Source organism: Triticum dicoccoides, chromosome 6A (genome assembly GCF_002162155.2).
Source record: "Triticum dicoccoides isolate Atlit2015 ecotype Zavitan chromosome 6A, WEW_v2.0, whole genome shotgun sequence".
Lineage (NCBI taxonomy): Eukaryota > Viridiplantae > Streptophyta > Magnoliopsida > Poales > Poaceae > Triticum > Triticum dicoccoides.
The window spans coordinates 630,183,019-630,202,661 of NC_041390.1; the positions used below are offsets into that span (position 1 = coordinate 630,183,019).

General features: G+C 44.9%; 1 pseudogene; it reads right to left on the reverse strand.

Annotated features, from left to right (window-relative positions):
- Positions 1-3,536: 3,536 nt before the first annotated feature.
- The window catches only part of LOC119316202, a 46,004-nt pseudogene continuing 29,897 nt past the window's right edge, over positions 3,537-19,643 (reverse strand).

A 19,643-nucleotide genomic window follows, 5' to 3' on the forward strand; every position in this document is an offset into this window, starting at 1 on the left:
GTACTCCTGTTTGTGTGTGTGGTTCAATTAAAAACATACTGATGTACTGGCAAAAGAAAGTGCGTTCTAAAATAATTAGTGTGTCCTTTTATTCAAAAAATTTGTTAGCTTATGTCAAAAAACTTGCAAAACTTATATTTATCAATTTCTTAGTGTGTAAAAAACAGACTCTCACTTTTGAAACTCGGTAGTTCCTCAAATAAAAAATAAAGTATGCTTGAGAAAACAAATAAAAAATAGTTTGCACAACTTTGGTAATTTCGAAATGAACACTTAGGAAGTCTATAGAAGGCAAATGAAAAACGTTCAAAACAAACACTTAGGAAGTCTATAGAAGGCAAATGAAAAACGTTCAAAAACCAAACGTGGGCAGTTTGGTGTATGAAAAAACAAAGATAAGTTATTTGCTTGGTATATCATGATTTGGTTGTCTTCTCCGTCGGCAAGTTTGTAATAAAGAAAAGTTCTTGTGAAAAAGGCAAAGTAAAAAACATTACTTATTTATTTTAAAACGAAGCGGTTCAATCTTAATTACGAAACAAGAGTTTCCAAGTTACTATAGAAAAAACTAAAAAGTCCAAATTACAGAAAGAAAGCAGTTTGATATTTATTAAAATGTCATATTTTCCTTCTTACTAAAGAATAAAAATCAAGAAGTTCAAATTAAAAATAACGGAGTACTTCGACCTAGACGGAAAACTCAAATTCTTTCCACTTCTACGAAAAATAAAAGTTAAAGTTCAATTAAAAAAGTTTGATGCTTTTTTGAAAACCATATTTTTCTCTAAGAATAAAACTAATAAGTTCAAATTAAAATAAAGGAGAAGTTCGGCGTTTGTAAAAAAACTCGAATTTTTATAAACCGATAAAAAACCAAGAAGTTCGAATTAAATTAACATATCAATTCGAAAAAGTCTATAAAAAGATTGAATTTTCCCTGTTTCCAAAAAAATCTAGAAGTTCATATTAAAATAATGGAGCGGTTCAATGCTTATGAAAAACTCGGATTTTTAACCGATACTAAAGAATAATAAATAACGAAGTTCAAATATAATTTCCCATTAAAAAATTAGAACTTCAAATGGAAAAAGAAAGTATTTCAAATAAACCATGAATTCCAAATTATAAAAATAGAGAAGTCCAATATTTATAAAAAACAGTTTTCTCTTCGTCACTAAAGAATAAAATTAAAGAAGTTCAAATTAAAATAAAAGGAGTACTTTGATGTTTACGGGAAACTCAAATTCTTTCCATCCCAAGGAAAAATAAATGTGTGAGGTTCAATTTTAAAAAAAATTGATGCTTCTTTGAAAACATATTTTTTCTAAGAATAAGACTAAGAAGTTCAATTCAAAAAAACAGAGAAGTTCGAAGTATATAAAAAACTCAGATTTGTTAAGAAATGAAAACAAGAAGTTCAAAAATTAAATAACAAGAGGTTCAACTTTTAATAATACAGCGCTTCAAAATTTCATAAAAAGATTAAGAAAATAAAACCAGGAAGTCCATATTAAAAAGATGGAGAAGTTCGAGGATTATAGAAAACTCAGATTTTCCTCGTTATTAAAGAATAAAAACAAGAAGTTAAAAAATAAAATAACAAGAAGTTCAACTTTGAAAAATAGAGCGCAAAAATTCATAACTTTTTTAGGAAATTCAGATTAATATTCATAAAAAACAAAATATTTTTACGTAACCGAGAAAAGTTCGGATTGATAACTGCGGGAAGTCCACGTACAACATAATGTGCATTTGATATTAAAAAGAATAAAAAAGCAAATACTAATTTTTTTGTTGTTATAAGTTCAAGTCCTCGATCGAAAAAAGTGAAAAAAAATTATTGTGAGAGATGTTGTACAAAAGAAATATTATTTGTGTAACACTAACGAATGGATGAGGAAATTACAAACGAAAATACGTCACAAAAGTTCAACGTGAAAACAGCTGGAAGTTCAACTACTACGCTCAATGAATTTTAGATTAAAAACATTTAAAATCATCGCGAGTATGAAAAGATGATCAACATGAGAAACTTGCATGCTTACAGCAGCTTTCCATCTGTATATTACCTGCTCAATTCCGGTGAATGGATGGAGAGTTACGAGCAGTGGATGGAGACCTACGAGCAAAAAGATCACGTGAAAAACAGAGTGAAGTTCAGGTACACGCGCCGAGAAGTCCAGATTCTTCACGCGGTGCATTTTCGAAGAATCTGTTTCGCGATAAAGGCAGAACGCATGATCCCGCCGTTTTTGAAATTACTTGAAAACGGCTAGAAATCAGATAAAACCATCAACATGAAAAAGTTTCGCATTTTCCGTAGCTTTTCAACGGTATATTATTCCGATAAAGTTTGTAGAAATTACGGCAAAAATACGTTTTTGACCATTTTCAAAACTGACATAAAACCATAGTGAATTAGGATAAACAATATATACAAAAAAGTTTCGCATTTCTTCAAGCTTTCCAACGCCATATCATTTGCTGCATTTGGACGTACGGTTAAAAAATTAGCACAAAAATACGAACTCGGTGGAACTTGTACCATTTTCTAAATTACTCTTAAACCATTCAAAATTAGAAAAAACTTTTAACATAAAAAAGTAGCGCATTTTCATAAGCTTTCCAACGCCATATTATTTGCCTCAATTGGATTAGCCGTTTAGAAATGGCGTCAAAAATACGAACTCGGGTGTTCGGTTTACAAAATTTTACGATTTTCCGAATTACTCTTTAACCGTAGGGAATTAGAGAAAACTTTCAACATGTGAAAGGAGCGGTTTTGCAGCAGCTTTCCGACGCCATATTATTTGCCTCATTCCGATAAACAGTTTAAAAATGCGATCGAAAATACGATTCACTTTTTTTGTATGAAGAAAAAACGGTTTTCAAAACTGCTCTTAAACCGCTTACATTTTGCCAAAAATTTAACTTGGGTCATGATACTGATGTCCATAGCTATCCAACGGTATATCGCAATCCCCATTTGGACACCTTTTAGCTGAAGTTCAACCTAGTACTCGGGGAAGGTCAGACGCGTTACTCGGGAAGTTCATGTTGTGATCAGAATATTATTCTGATCCCGTGATCAGAATAGTATTTATGTATATATATATATATAAGCATCTTCGTTTTAAAAAAGAAAAAGAAAAGGAGTGTTTTGTCAAGGGTTTTGCCATGTAGTCGTGTTCTTAGAGGAGGATTTGTATCTTTCTATCTACTTCCATGGCTGAATCTGATAAGACAAACAAGTAAGAAATTAACTACTCCCTCCCTCCGTCTCATAATATAAAAACGCTTTTTAAATTTAAAAAGCGTTTTTATATTATGGGAGGGACAGAGTATATGATGATCGATGGTGCATTTCAAATTCAAAGCTAGTGATCTACAAATCCGACGATTGATCAAACCAACCAAATAAAATCCTATCTAGCTCGCTAGCTGGAGATCGAGACGATCTCATCCGAATCAACCAATGTATATATCCAGCTCGATCGATCCTCCGATCGATGAAACTGAAGAGGCTAACCAGACTGTCAGTCCGTCGGCGGCCCCAGCGCGTCCACGATGACGGCGTCGGACCAGCGCGCGGGCGAGTGGTCGCTGCTGTCGGACGAGGACATGTCCACGACACGCGCCTCACGCACCATCCGCAGCACCTCGGCCGTGCCCGGCGCGCCGGGTCCGCGGCCACGCACGCCGCCGCCACGCCAACCAGCGCGCCCAGCTTCTCCTCGACGGGGCCGGCTGCGTCGGACGCAGCCGACTCGCCGCCCGACTCGATGGACATCTCCTCCTCGCATGCATCGCGCACCCATGCGGTCACCTCGTTGGCACCACCGCCGCCGCCGCGCTGGTCCAGGAGGTCTGGGAACGGCGCGCGGCCCGTGAGCAGCTCCAGCAGGAGCACGCCAAAGCTGTACACGTCGGACGCGGCCGTGAAGGAGGAGGAGGAGGGGCTATCCGGGGCCCGGTAGAGAAGGGATGTGGAGGATGCGTCGGCGCCGGTGGCGTGGAGGGCGGGGACGAGGCCGTAGTCGGTGAGGCAGGACTCGAAGTCGGGGCCGAGGAGGACGTTGGAGAGCTAGGAGGATCTTGGTCAGCAGGAGCACGAGGATGCTCATTAAGTTGCATGCCTTAACTAATCAATCTGGGTGCCTCGTTTGGACAGGCCGCGTCAACAACATTCGTGCATGGGCCCTAACCTCATGCGTTTAATTCTTTCCAATAAATCTTATTTGAATTCAATAGTCTTTATTATAAAAGAGTCAGCACAAGAAGTATCGAGCATGATGCGATTGTTATCAGAAAAACGAGCATATAAATTTTGAATAATCATCTCTCTTGAGAGCTCATGATTGGGGCATGAATATAACATTGATTTAAGCCTCCCCCAAGCTTGAGCGATGCTTTCTCCTTCGCGAGGCCAAAAATTATATATATAATTACGATCACGATGAACAAAATGCATAGGATAAAACTTCTGATAAAATTCCAATTTCAATCGTTTGTAATTTCAAGACCCCATATCATCAAATAGCCTATACCATGTCGATGCATCTCCCTTCAAAGATAAAGGGAAGACCTTCTTCTTAACAACATCTCCGGGTACACCTGCAAGCTTAAATAATCCACAAACTTCATCCACATATATTATATGCTCATCAGGATGTTTTGTTCCATCTCCTAAAAATGGATTAGCTAGCAGTTTTTCTATCATACCCAAAGAAATTTCAAAGCAAACATTTTCATTTTCAGTAGGTTCAGTAGGTTGAGGAGCAACTCTTTGCTCTACTGGTCGGGGTGAAGATACACCGAACAAGCCCCTCAGAGGATTACTTTTCATAGTAACAAGTGACAATAAATTTCAGCACACTATATAAATTTTTCCTTACCAAATTTCACCTACCAAAAGCGCTTCACTCCCCGGCAACGGCGCCAGAAAAGAGTCTTGATGACCCACAAGTATAGGGGATCTATCATAGTCCTTTCGATAAGTAAGAGTGTCGAACCCAGCGAGGAGCAGAAGGAAATGATAAGCGGTTTCCAGCAAGGTATTCTCTGCAAGTACTAAAATAAGTGGTAACATATAGTTTTGTGATAGGATAATTTGTAACGAGCAACAAGTAACAAAAGTAAATAAGGTGCGGCAAGGTGGCTCAATCCTTTTTGTAGCAAAGGACAAGTCTGGACAAACTCTTATATAGAGAAAAGCGCTCCCGAGGACACATGGAAATATCATCAAGCTAGTTTTCATCAGCTCATATGATTCGCGTTCGGTACTTTGATAATTTGGTACGTGGGTGGACCGGTGCTTGGGTACTGTCCTTACTTGGACAAGCATCCCACTTATGATTAACCTCTATTGCAAGCATCCGCAACTACAACAAAAGTATTAAGGTAAACCTAACCATAGCATGAAACATATGGATCCAAATCAGCCCCTTACGGAGCAACGCATAAACTAGGGTTTAAGCTTCTGTCACTCTAGCAACCCATCATCTACTTATTACTTCCCAATGCCTTCCTCTAGGCCCAAATAATGTTGAAGTGTCATGTACTCGATGTTCACATAACACCACTAGAGGAGAGACAACATACACCTCATCAAAATATCGAACGAATACCAAATTCACATGACTACTAATAGCAAGACTTCTCTCATGTCCTCAGGAACAACCGTAACTACTCACAAAGCATAAACATGTTCATAATCAGAGGGGTATTAATATGCATATATGATCTGAACATATGATCTTCCACCAATTAAACCAACTAGCATCAACTACAAGGAGTAATTAACACTACTAGCAACCTACTAGCACCAATCCCGGACTTGGAGACAAGATTTGGATACAAGAGATGAACTAGGGTTTTGAGAGGAGATTGTGCTAATGAAGATGTTGATGGAGAGTGCCCTCTCCCGATGAGAGGAGCGTTGATGATGACGATGGCGATGATTTCCCCCTCTTGGAGGGAAGTTTCCCCGGCAGAACAGCTCCACCAGAGCCCTAGATTGGTTCCGCCTCATGGCGGCGAAGTTTCGTCCGAGAAGATGGCTTCTTATTTTTTTCCCCATCAAAAGACTTCATATAGCGGAAGATAGCCACCGGAGGGCGACCAGGGGGCCCACGAGGTAGGGGGGCGCGCCCAGGGGGGTAGGGCGCGCCCCCCACCCTCGTGGGCAGGGTGTGGCCCCCTGGTGAACTTCTTCCGCGGAGTATTTTTTATATATTCTGAAAACGTCTTCCGTGAAGTTTCGGGACTTTTGGAGCTGTGCAGAATAGGTCTCTAATATTTGCTCCTTTTTCCAGCCAAGAATCCCAGCTGTCGGCATTCTCCCTCTTTATGGAGACCTTGTAAAATAAGAGAGAATAGGCATAAGTATTGTGACATAATGTGTAATAACAACCCATAATGCAATAAATATCGATATAAAAGCATGATGCAAAATGGACGTATCAATCACCATGATCTTACGTGTGCGTAGGAATTTTTTTGAAATTACTACGTTCCCTAACAGGGAAGGGGCTGGGCGAGCGCGCGCCCGAGCTGCACAGCTACAATGGCAGTGGCGGCGGCGGCGAGAGAAGAGTGGGGAAGAGTGGAGAAGAATGAAGGGCGTGCGGCCGGAGGGAGGGAGGGGGTGGATAGAAAAAGGCGTCCATGTGCCACCGACGGGCGGGCCAGGGGAGGACACGCGCAGACGCCCCGCGCGACCGCGTGCTGTCCGTTTCATCCAAAAAGCAGCGCAAACTTGGGCCAGGGATGGGTCGAAAGCGGACAGAAAATAGACAAAAGTCCATTTGCGCCCGCGCGCTGGACCGTCTGGTTCGTCCGTTTTACTCCAAACGGACGCGCGCGGACAGGATGGGGTCACGCGGTGGAGTTGGCCTTATGTCAACCGATCTTGCAGCATCTCAGACATGGAATCTACCGGCCAGTTAAAATGATGGGCAGTAATAGGCGCCGGTCGACCGGCCCAAACTTTCGGCCGGTCCCCACGTGGCCATACGATTTAATACGCACACACTGTTGGATCGCATCTGTCCTCCACCCCCGCAACCATCTCAGTTCCATTTTCTTCCCCCAAATCCTCATGGCAGTTGCAGGCCCAGATGTGCAGCACCGTTGTCTCTGCGGTCCGCGACAATCCTCTCCGGCCACCGGCCACGCCCCCCCTGTCGTACATCACCGCGGCTCACCATCGTCGTTGCTGCAATGTCGCTTGTTGAAGCATCTCCATTGTGGGTCGCAACAAAATTTCTTCACCGGTCGCACTCAGAGTCTCGCTCCTGGTAGGTCACCGTCTTCATCGATTGCAGCTCGTCGCCGTCGCATCTCGCCGCCAAAAAAAAGTCGATGCAACTCTGCATCGAGTAAAACAAATGCATCAAAAACAAATGTCGGTTCCAGCAAAATTGGGACATGGTTCCAGCAAAATTGGGACTTGGTTCCAGCACGATGCAACCTCTCGTATGCATCAAACTCCTATGCATCAAAAACAAATGCCGGTGAAGCAAAAAAATTCTCAGTTCCAGCAAAACAATACATCGGTTCCAGCAAAGAACAAAAATTTAGCAAAAAAAGACGCATCAGGAAAAAAACAGGCACCCCCCTCTTGCAGCTCCCCCCAGTCGCCGGTTGCAGCTCCCCGCGTCAAACGATGTTGGATGCAGCCCTCCGGCAATGCGTCGACCTTGTAGCACATCCAGGAGCTGGTTCCAGCTAATTGGGGCACTGGTTCCAGCAAAAACGAAGATGCTCAACAAAATCGAATGGGGATGATAGCAAAAACAAAAAAGGGTTGTAGCAAAACAGATGGGTGGATTCAGCAAAATAAGAACCTGGTTCTAGCAAACCCCTTGGTTTCAGAACAAACACGCCGTCGCCGTCGCCGATTGCAACTTGGCCATGGGAAGAACGGACCTTGGGCCCTTGGCTGCTGTGGCTATGGAGAGGGCGTGCAACCAGCTGCCGGCGGACAAGGGGACGAGGCCGTAGTCCGTGAGGAAGGACTCGAAGTCGGGGCCGAGGAGGACGTTGGAGGGCTTGAGGTTGCCGTGCACGATGGCCAAGGAGTGGAGGTGGAGCAGGCCGGCGGCGATGTCCTCGGCGATCTTCATGCAAGAGGTCCAGTGCAGCGGCTTGCCCTTGCTCGACGGCCGAGACCCTTCATTACACGCACGCATGCATTTCCAACCATTATACCACATTTAAATTGCAAAACATGAATGGTCACATTGTTTGTTCTAGTTCAGTACATAGCTTGCAAAAAAGTCTATTACTACTAGTTAAGTTCCATGCTATGGTCATCAGCATGGACGAACATTTAGTCATTTACTGGGTAGAACCCACAGCTGAGCTGAGCCGAGGTAGCTGTGTGTGTAGTGTGAGGCCAGCCAGCCAGCCAGTCATCAAGCATTTGGCAGGCAACAATTACTATTTGCAGATGAAAAAGGACCACTCTGATATGCAACAATTACTACTATAGTGGTGATTAACAAGGACCATTGTCACTCTATGGTGCAACAATTACTAGTAATATAGTCGTGATTAAAAAGGACCATTGTCACGCACAAGCAAGCGTGCACCCATAAATCTGTGTACAACATGTGTCATTGTATCTGTTTAATAATATGGCTGCATGCATCATCCGGATGGATGCAAAGGCAAGAGATAATCCTCTTTTTCAAAAAAAGAAAAATTGTGCCATTGTATTTGTGCGCTTGTCCCTAGCCTGTGAAGATAAAGCCCTTCCCAGTGCTCCATGGTGTACAGATGCTAAGGGTGCCACATAGGCAAAAAAATAATGTGGCAAAGCAATTAAAGAGGAGAGAGAATATTATGATGACCCCAATAAGAACCAATGCTAAGCACGTGGACCTAGGCAAAAAGACTATCAACCAATACATGAAGTAGTTTTATTACTAAACAATTAAAAAGAGGACGCTTAGCTACATAATCTAAGCACCGATGCATTTAGGGCATTAGTTGCTAAGCATTTTAATGCACTTAGCACCCTACTTTAGCACCAATGCATTGGGAGAGGTCTAAGACATGATGGATGCGCACTGAAGAAACAAACTTTATCTACTGTCTTGGGTTCAGGACATGTATGCCTCGGCCAATTTAGGAAGAAGATTTGGACGGTGGCACAAGAATAAAAAGGCCCACTTTTTTCTAATCAACAAGTCCGTACACAATCCTGGTGACTCACATGCATGCGTGTTCATGTTCATGTTTTTGTTTTTCTTTTATATATGAATGAACGAAAAGAAAATAATATTTTGATTCAGTGAGAGCTCGTACTGCTAGTGCTTTTTCTTTTTTGTCATGTCGTCCGGTGATCTTGTGGCTGCCTAGGTTTACGCCGTGTCCCGATGGGGGCGTGTTCCCCGGCCGGGATTCTCTCTCTGTCGGCCACTCTTGTTACGGCCCAATGTTTCATTATGTCAACCGATCTTCGATCTCGGACATGGAATCTACCGGCCAGTCAAAATGATTTACTACATGCTGCTCCGATGGCGATAGTAAAGTACTTCCTCCGTTTATTATTAGTCCGTATATAAGATTTTGTCAAACTCAAGCTTTGTAGAGTTTGACTAATTTTATTTTAAAAAATATAAACATTCACAGGAGGACGTGCCGGCAAAATCCGGGGCCTTGTGCAAAACTAAAAAATGAAGCCCTATCTCATAAAAGAATAAACTAACAAACAATCATAATGCATATATATCTCACAAAAAAATATAATATACTGTATATAATATAATGTCTTACATAACAAGTGGACATATAAAAAAGTCATACCTATCCAACTCCCCGTCGCTATTTATTTGAACATACTAAATCTTTTAGTATTCTTTAAAATGAAATTTTCAATGATATCCTCGTAATCAATCTTCTTCAACACTTCACTCTCAAGTGCTATTGTGGCCAAATCATTGAGTCTTTGTTTTTTCGACAAAGGGTGGATTTTATTAGCTCAATATGGAGCATCAAGGGGATACAAACACAAAGAGCACACACCCGGCCTCTGCATAGCTAAGATGCACACAGCCAACACAAACGCACACACACAAAAATCACACCGACAACTAGCAAAGTCATACGACCGAAGCTATGCCAAGGCGGATAGGAAACAAAAAGAAAGTGAAAAAAAAGCAATGATAATCCATGCCGAGCAGGTGTTGATCCAAAAGAAGATGGTGCAAGCGCACGTGATCCGAACGTGGACACAGCCACGCAGACTAAACGCGCACGTACTATGAAAGCGGCTTGCCAAAGACCGTCCGCGAAACCAGAACCTCCGTCGATATTCAAGTGACATCGGTCGCAGCTCAAATAGCAAGAAGAGATGGTACCGCCAAAATCTCATTGAGACGCTCCGGCGATCCCATGCTTCCGATGCAAGTGTTTGTCGATGGTAAATCTTAGCATGACCATGGGCCCCAGACAATACACCACGAGCCTACACTGCGCCGCCTTGGCTGCAACAAGCCGTCAATATCATCGAAGATGACTTGGCTATCTGTACCGCTATCACATCCATGGACTACCACTATGCACCATGTTCGCAAGGCCACACTGCAGCAACGGATCATCCCTGCTTGACGGCACAAAAGCAACCGGCAAACCGCCACCAGCCACTAGTCTCGCTAACTAGGCCCAACTCCAAGATGATACCCCCAACAGGGAACACGACCCCAAGTGCCGCCATCATCCGATCCGGGCAAACTTGGACCTAGGGTTTCCCCTCAAGTGTTCTGGGAGGGAAGCCGGAGATTACATGTCGACGCCTTCATCAAGGTAGCGACGCCATAGGCGCCGTCGTCGTTGGCTTCGATCGTAGTCAAAGTCTGGCTTTCGCCCGCAGTCTCCATCTCCTCCAGAAAAATGAGCCCAGCTGCTCCACCACGTCCACCTTCTTCACCACAGGACCACCATGGCCGGAGGACTGGATCCTTCTAAGCCGGAAAGTCCCGAGGCAGGCCGATGAGATATGAATCAGATCAGGGACCGCACCGGCCGAAGAAGGCGCCACGCCGGATCACCGGAGCGCCGTCGCCTTGTGCACGCCATCCAGCCACCGCCATGCATCTGGGCCTCCCAGCATCGACGCCATGCCACCGCCCGCCGGTGAGCACCACAGCCCCACCACCCTCTCCCGCAGATCCGGCCAAGGCATCTCGTGGCCAGCCGCCACACGGATCAGCCGAGGCATTCGATGGGTTGCCGCCAATGAGATCCAGGCCGGGGGAGAGAGAGGCCAACTCAGTCATAGTAGTACGCATATAGGACTTCAATAGCTTTAAGGTAGAACTGTTACAATGTGATTCTTAATCAAGGAGGTAAGAACCGGTCTCTAACTAAGTAAAAATCCCTGTCAATAGTTAATGCAAATTAGGAATTAGGAGTAGGAATCAAAGTTAATAGAAAAGGACTCGCTAGTCATTAAGCACCTGGAGGCTGCAGTCGGTCACCGATCAATCTGATGAGCAACGAGTCTGAAATTTAAGAGAGGAGGTGAGGAAGGCAACGGCGGTGGCGGCCTGAATCCGATCGCAGGCATGTCTGATCGATCGGCGGCCTGAATCCGATCGCAGGCATGTCCGATCGATCTAAGGCGACGAGATGTTTCCTGTAGCGACTCCGTCCGGCCGACGCGATTGCGGTTTCCCGTTCCCCGATCGAGAGTTCCAGAGTCGAGATGATGCCCATTCCAGACCGATCCTGTTGTTTTTTTAGACCGACGAGGGCTCGAGGCAACGATCCCGTTTCCATCTCTCTCTTTTTTTTTGAGGGAATATCCCATTTCCATCTAGTACAACGTTTATTGATTAATGTTTCGGTTTACAGGAATAACAAAGGGATCATGGGGTACTCCCAGCCACAAATGGCGCCCTTGAACTAGAGAAGTACAGAATTTAACTAGATTATGAGCATTAACATTCCTATGCCGTCCTTCAAAGATGAAGTCGCAACGTGTGAATTGTCTTGCCTGGCTTTGGATCTCCTTGATAATCATGCTATATCTTCCCGCCGTCCTGTCGTCCCTTTCTTAATTTCCTCCACAACAGTTTTGCAATCACAGGCAACAACAATCTGAGCAAAATGTAAATCCTGAGCTAGGGCTAGCGCCTCACGGCAGGCCAGCGCTTCTAGCATCGGTGGATCGTTGATCTCATCAAAAACCATTGCTGAGGAACCGAGGAACTGGCCATCGTGGTTCCTTCCTGTGGTGGCAGTTGCTCCTCTTCTCCCGTTTCTGGCAACTCCCCCATCTACCTGAATCTTGACAACACCATGATCAGGCGGTATCCATCCTTGCCTGACACCATGTCTCGCTTCTGCATGCGAGTCGCTCCTTGTAGCCGACCCATTCTAAACAGTTGCAATTTCAGCAATCAAACTCTTTACAAACGAATGAGTCGCGTGCGGGCTCTGTAGGTCTCCCTCATGAATAGCCTTACGACGAGCCCACCAAATCGCCCACATAGTTACTGCCATCACTATCAGGCTATCTTGTGGTAGATGATCTATGGCTGAAAATAACCACACCTTAGCATTCGGCTCCGGGGTCGCTTGAATAAAATCAAGTATGTTTTCATCAACCAGTGCCCAAACGCACCTTGCAACAGAACATTCAAAAAGTGAGTGTCTCCATGAATCTGCCATTCCACATAGCTGACAGTTTCCATCATCCGCCATTTTCCTTGCGTGTCTTACATCCTCTGTTGGGATCGACAGCTTAGACAGTCTCCACAAGAAATGACGTATTTTTCCTGGAACTTTAACGGACCATAGTGACGCCCATGATTTAGTTTCAGCAACAAAATCTGAGGACCCAGATCTTCCTTCTAACCATTCCTCTCTTCTGCGCTTTGTGTCAGCCAACATTCGGTAAGCAGATCTTACTGAAAAAACTCCATTCCTCTCAAAGTTCCATGCCCATTGATCATCCATTTGTCTAGTGCAGATCGGAATGGCCAAGACAGCCAGGGTATCCGCAGCAATAAAATTAGCATCAAGCGCTTCTCTATTCCATGCCGCATTATGTCCATCAATCAACTCACTTACGAAGGTTGGGGGGTTGGCCGATAGACACGATAACGGCCTCATGATAGCGTTCCTCGGTATCCAGTTATCTACCCATATCCTCGTCGTTGATCCATCTCCGATTCTCCTGATAATCCCTTGCTTGAGGACATCTCTTCCTTCCATTATGGCTCGCCATACCTGTGATGGCCGATTCCCAAGTTCAGCTTCCAGAATTGTGCTTTGAGGATAATAGACAACCTTCAAAATTCTCGCACACAAAGAATCTGGACACTGCAGAAGTCTCCAGGACTGTCTTGCCAAAAGAGCTAGATTGAAAAGCTCAAAATCCCGAAACCCTAGCCCACCCATGAATTTGGGCGGAGTCATAGACTTCCAAGAAACCCAAGCTGGCTTATGTTTACCTTCCCTGCTTCCCCACCAGAATTGCCTTATTAGCTTGTTTAGGTGCTCACAAAGGCCCCGAGGTAGCTTAAAACATGACATTGAAAACACTGGGACTGCTTGTGCCACTGATTTAACCAAGACTTCCTTTCCTTGTGAAGACAAACATTTTTCCATCCATCCCTTCACCTTGCTCCACAGCCTGTCCTTCAAGTACTTAAATGCTCCATTTTTAGAACTGCCTACATCAGAAGGCAATCATAGGTACTTTTCATTCAGGGGTTCATTGGGAACATTTAGTATGGCTTTAATCTCATCCATTACAGTGTTTGGGAAACCCTTGCTAAAAAAGATAGAAGACTTAGCTATGTTAATCCTCTGACCAGAAGCCTGGCAATAGTTCTCCAACAGGTTTGACACCTCGGTCACCCCTCCCCCGGTTGCTTTAAAGAACAACAGGCTGTCATCTGCGAATAACAAGTGGTTAACAGGTGGAGCTAGTGGTGCCACTTGTATCCCACCCAGTTGGGATGACTCACTTAAAAATTTCAATAGGCCTGAAAGGCCCTCCGCTGCCAATAAGAACAGGTAAGGGGAGATAGGATCTCCCTGACGAATTCCTCTGCTAGGTCTAAATTCCTCCAACTTCTTTCCATTAAACAAAACTGAATAAGAGACTGATATGACCAAGTTCATAACAATATCAACCCATCTCTGAGAAAACCCCAGTTTCAGCATGATAGCTCGTAAGTATTCCCATTCCAACCTATCATATGCCTTCATCATGTCCAATTTAAGAGCACAATGTCTGTGTTTGATAGCTTTGTTGCGTTTCATAAAATGCAAGCATTCATATGCTACGATGATGTTATCCGTGATTAAATGGCCGGGAACAAAGGCCGATTGTTCAGCTGAAATGATCTCAAGGAACACATTCTTCAGGCGGTTGGCGATAACTTTAGAAGCTATCTTATAAAGCACATTACATAAACTGGTCAGTCGGAACTGTGATAAGTGAGAAGGGTTTTTTACCTTCAGTATGAGGACCAAATACGTCTGGTTAATACATTCTGCACTTTCGTTTCCCTCGACTATCGCCAGCACTGCCTTAGTCACCTCTTCTCCACAGACCCCCCAATGCTTCTGAAAGAAATGTGTCGGGAATCCGTCAGGCCCCGGCGCTTTCAGAGGAAACATCTGATAAAGTGCTGATTTGACCTCCTTTTCCGTATACACCGCGTCCAGTTGTGCTCGCATATCATTCGTCACCTTCACCGGAACCGAGTCCAAAACCTCTTGCATATTGTTGCATCCCTCTGAGGTGTAGAGGCCTTTATAAAACTCATTTGTCATACCCTCTAACTCTTCTGCATCCTCCGTTAATTGCCCATCCGGCCTAGCCAGGGCCGTGATCTTGTTTTTTCTCCTTCGCATCGATGCTCTTTGCTGGAAATATTTTGTATTGCTGTCACCATAAGTAAGCCAGTCTACTCGCGACCGCTGCCTACTCATGATCTCTTCCCTGTGGTATAGCTCGACCAGTCTGTCAACCACTTTGATTTCAAGATGGCTCGGTTCTGTTCTTCCTGGTACGTTCGTTAACACCTCAAGCTCTTTCGCGAGTTGCTTGATCTCCTTCTTTACATTACCAAAAGCATGCCTATCCCAGCTGTACAAATGTTCGCTGAGATCTTTAAGTTTATCTCTGACCTCAATTGCCGAAAAACCCTTCGGTTTGCCATTCCAGTTCGTTTCTATGAATGAATGTAACTCTGGGTGTCTCTCCCACATTACCTCGTACTTGAAGCTCTTCGGCTTCCTCCTCGCATCCTCATCATCCGATAGCTTCAGCACTATAGGCCCGCGATCAGAGCAAGCTGCAGTCTCATTGCTCACCTCCGCGAGCGGAAAAAGAGAACTCCATGCTGCATCTGCGACTGCTCGGTCGAGGCGGACTCTTGTGTAAGTCCCACCTGCAACCCTCTTCTCAAATGTCCACCATCTTCCTTTGTGGCCTAAATCCATCAAGCCACAAACATCTAGGGCATCCCTGAATCCCTCCATCTGCCCTTGGCCTCTCAAGTTGACTCCTTCATGTTCTGACTGAATTAGAACCTCATTAAAATCTCCCAACACTGCCCAAGGCAGTTTGACGACGCCGAAATAGAGCACAGCGTGTCCCATGTTTTATATCGTTCTGCCACTTGTGCTTCTTCGTACACATAGGTTAACCTCCATGACGAAGGTATATTAGTGTCTATATGATATTTCGAGTAGCCGGTAACTTCTAGCTTTATTGATTCATTCCAGAAAATTACAAGACCTCCACTCCATCCTGAGCTACTAACAGCAAAGGATCTATCATATCCGAACGATTGAGCTAAAATCTCGACACGTGCGCTCGACAATTGAGTTTCTACTAAGCACAACACGGCCAGGGCAAATTTTGCCGTGAGGTCACGGACTTCCCGAACTGTCGCGGGGTTGCCCAAACCGAGACAGTTCCAACACAAAGCATTCATTTGGCTTGGCGGTCCTCCTCGTGGGAGGCCGCCTCCGTCATCAGTTCATCCTGTCGGACATCTCCTTTCTCACCCTGCTTCCTTCTCTTCACTATCGGTACCTTCCCCGGTGTCTTCTGCCCTCCATCATTATCTGTTGAGGTTGAGCCTCCCTCCAGTAAAAGGACAGTATCTGCAACTTTGCCTGCAAGATTGGGGACGGGTTGCCCTCTAACATTTAGCGTGCCATCAGAAGAGACCAGCCTCTTACGAATGTTTTTTTCCACTACTCCCTGATGTCCCGGCTGGTAGCTCGCATCCTCTTCTCCTGCATAATCTCTTGCTCTGCTGTTTCTTCCTCCCCCCCCATCACATCTTCCCTGCCTGCCTCCTTTGTCTCCTCTTCCACCCGCTCTTCCTCTACCACCACTTCTTCCTCCTCCGTCCCAATCTGTTTGAGCCTGTGGGTTCGGCTCCGGTGCCCAGAGAAGCCAATCTCCCCACTCATAGGTTCTTGGATCATGCACACCATCCCCATACTCTTCAACTATATGACCCATCAAGCCACATAGGTAGCAGAAGTCAGGGAGTTTCTCATAAGCCACTGGGTACCTCTTACTCTCCTTTAGGGTTATTGGCACAAAACGGACAAGGGGCTCATTGACATCCAAAAACACCCCCGCCCTCAGCGTATTATTAGGGTTTATCACCCCCTCATTCACTATCACCGTGATCAGTGGACCTCCCACCTTAGCTGCAACCTTTTCTGCCAGCGACTTCTTTGCCGTTAGCCCTGGCGGCAAGCCTTTGATCCTCGCCCATACTGGGACTTTGTTTAGTTTATACTTAGAGACATCTGAGAACCCGTCATACTCTTGAATAATTACCGGCGCCCTGCGGAACAGCCAAGGCCCCCCATCCATGATCCTCTTCCAACCCCAAGGCAATGACACTGAACAAGGAACAAATTTGGGCCTTTGATATTGAACGTGACCCCCTTCGTAGCAGCCCAAGCATTGCGCATCTGATTCAGCAGCGCCGAGTGCCCAAAGGGCCGAGTTGTATGAACCCTAAAAATCCCCAGCCAACGCACCTCTTTGATCAGCTCCTCTACTTCACCAGAAAAATCTAGATCTTCCATCTCTTCCCCATGTAAGTTCACCCCGGCAAACTGATCATCCAAGTCTGCTTCGGGTCCATAATACTCCCCCGCTTCTTCTTCGTCCTCCACTTCCTGATCATCCCCTTCTCGATCACTACCCGCATCCTCTTCCGCCCCAGACTGATCAGATCCCTCATTGACAGGTTGATCCTCATATCGCAGTCCCGCCATCCTCTCCGCATCCTCGAGCACCACCCGATCGTGCGCTAAATCCTTCATGCACTCCGCCGGATTTACTCCTGCAGGTATTGGTTAACTCCCCGTAGCCGGAACCCCAGCCAACGGGCAGGTTTTTCGTGGACTCCGGCGGTAGATCGCCGGAGGAAGGTGTTGAACCCTAGCGCCGCCAAAGCCCTAGGGGAAAACTGCACCAGGCGTAGTACAATGTAGATGGAGCAGTTTAGGACGAGGAGACGATCATGTTTCAGGGCTCGATGGCCTCATCGCGCCCAGCGGCCCAGTGCGCTAGCAGTTAGTTCTTTTAATACTAGGCCTATATAAATAATTTGAGGCCCCTCAAAATTATGGGCCCTGTGCGGGCCGCCCATTTGGCACGACTATAGGCCCGGCCCTGATTCACAGTATGAAATCAATATTATCAGATACACCATGAAACGTATTTTCATACTATATAGTTTTAGTGTTGTAGATGTTCATATTTTTTATATAAATTTGATCAAACTTTGTGTAGTTTGACTTCGACCAAATCTTATATGCGGAGTAAAAAGTAGCGAAGAGAGTACTTGCTCTGTTGGGGAGTTGCTTGCGTGGAGCAATGAAAGAATTGTGTGGCTAGCTCGGGCCTTGATCCAGGACAGGAGGCCACATGGCTGCCATTGTAGCCTGGTACTGCCTCCTCCTAGCAGTACAGTACACATGTTCGAGCCATTCTCGTCTCTAAAATTAAGAGCTAAGACCTAACACCTAATAAACACCAGGCGGGCAGGGCATGCATGGCACCAGGTGCACATATGGACTTTATTTGAAGCGGTGGAGCAGTGGAACGGAATGGAGTTGAGGCAACACAAGACGACAGCACTGTCTGAATCTTGCTGAAGAAAGAAATGTGCACTGCACTACTACTTGCTAGTATATGGGGTTCAGGACACGCTGCTAATAATAAAGCTAAAGCATGACCTCCTGTCGCTGGACTGCCTGCCTGCCTTAACTAATCAAAATCAGTCAATATGGGTGCCTAATTTGTACAAGCCGCGTCAACATCATTCATATGCATGGACCCTCACCTCACCTCACCTCAGCTCGTGGACAAGGACTACATACACATTATTATATATTGTCTCAAGTTGATCGTTGCTGCTATCACCAAATCGGCAGCTTCTAAATAGATGAATAAAAGGAATTACAATGCAAAGAGATTAACCAAAGCCGAGACCCTGCATTGCACGCATGCATGCATGCATTTCCAACCATTATCACGTTTTTGTTTTTGTTCAGTACTAGAATAATTGTAACTTCTCGTACTAGTACCGGTTAAGTTTCATGATATCACCATCAGCATGCATGAACATTTAATCATTTACTGGGTAGAACTCATAGCTGAGCTGAGCTGAGCTGAGCTGAGCTAGGTCTGTGTGTAGTATGAGGCCAGCCAGCCGCGTCTGAATTTATCTGTGAGTGTTGCTCCAATTACTACTCTATTTGCAGATCAAAAAGGACCACTCTGATGTGCAACAATTACTAGTATATTAGTGATTAACAAGGACCACTGTCACTCTGTAGTTCATGGTCACACACAAGTGGGTAAAAATCCGTGCACGTACATGTGCATTGTATCTTTGCGCTTGTCCTTAGCTTGTGAAGGCAGACATGGATGGATGCGCTCTCTCCTGAAGAAATGAAATGAATTCTCTTATCTACTGTCTCGGGTGGGTTCAGGACATGTTGGCATTTGACTGCCTGCGTGCCTTACCCAATTCTGGTTCTGGGAAGAAGATTTGGACGGTGACAGGTCTCATACATACTGCATCATTAGTGCAGGGAAAAGGACAATGCATGCGTGCTGCATTATTTGTGTCTGTCAAGTGTGCTAGCTAGCATTGCCAGATAATTATTACTGCTGGCTCGTGAAAGAAACAAAATCACCGTGTCTGAAGAATTTCTTTCTTAAACAGAAGCGCTTGCTTCTGAACACTACTAGCACTAGGAGTTGAGTGCATTGGTTTCTATTCTAGAGATGATTCCTTGCTATTTTTTCGACAAAGGGTGGATGTTATTGGCTCAAAACGAAGCATCAAGAATAGTAGACCATTTCTTGCTAGATAGAAACAAGCACTACCCCATATCTTGATGACTCACATGCACCATGGAACCTCCACGCATGTTCGTGCATGAAAGTTGATTGGTTTTTTCTTTTTCTTAAATGAACTGAAATAAAAGAAAAAACTGATTCAGTGAGAGCTCGTACTGCTACTTTGGTCCGGTGATCTTGTGCCCGCCTAGGTTTAAGCCGTGTCTCGCTGGGGGCGTGTTCCCAGGCCGGGATTCTCTCTCTCTCTCTCTCTCTCTCTCTCTCT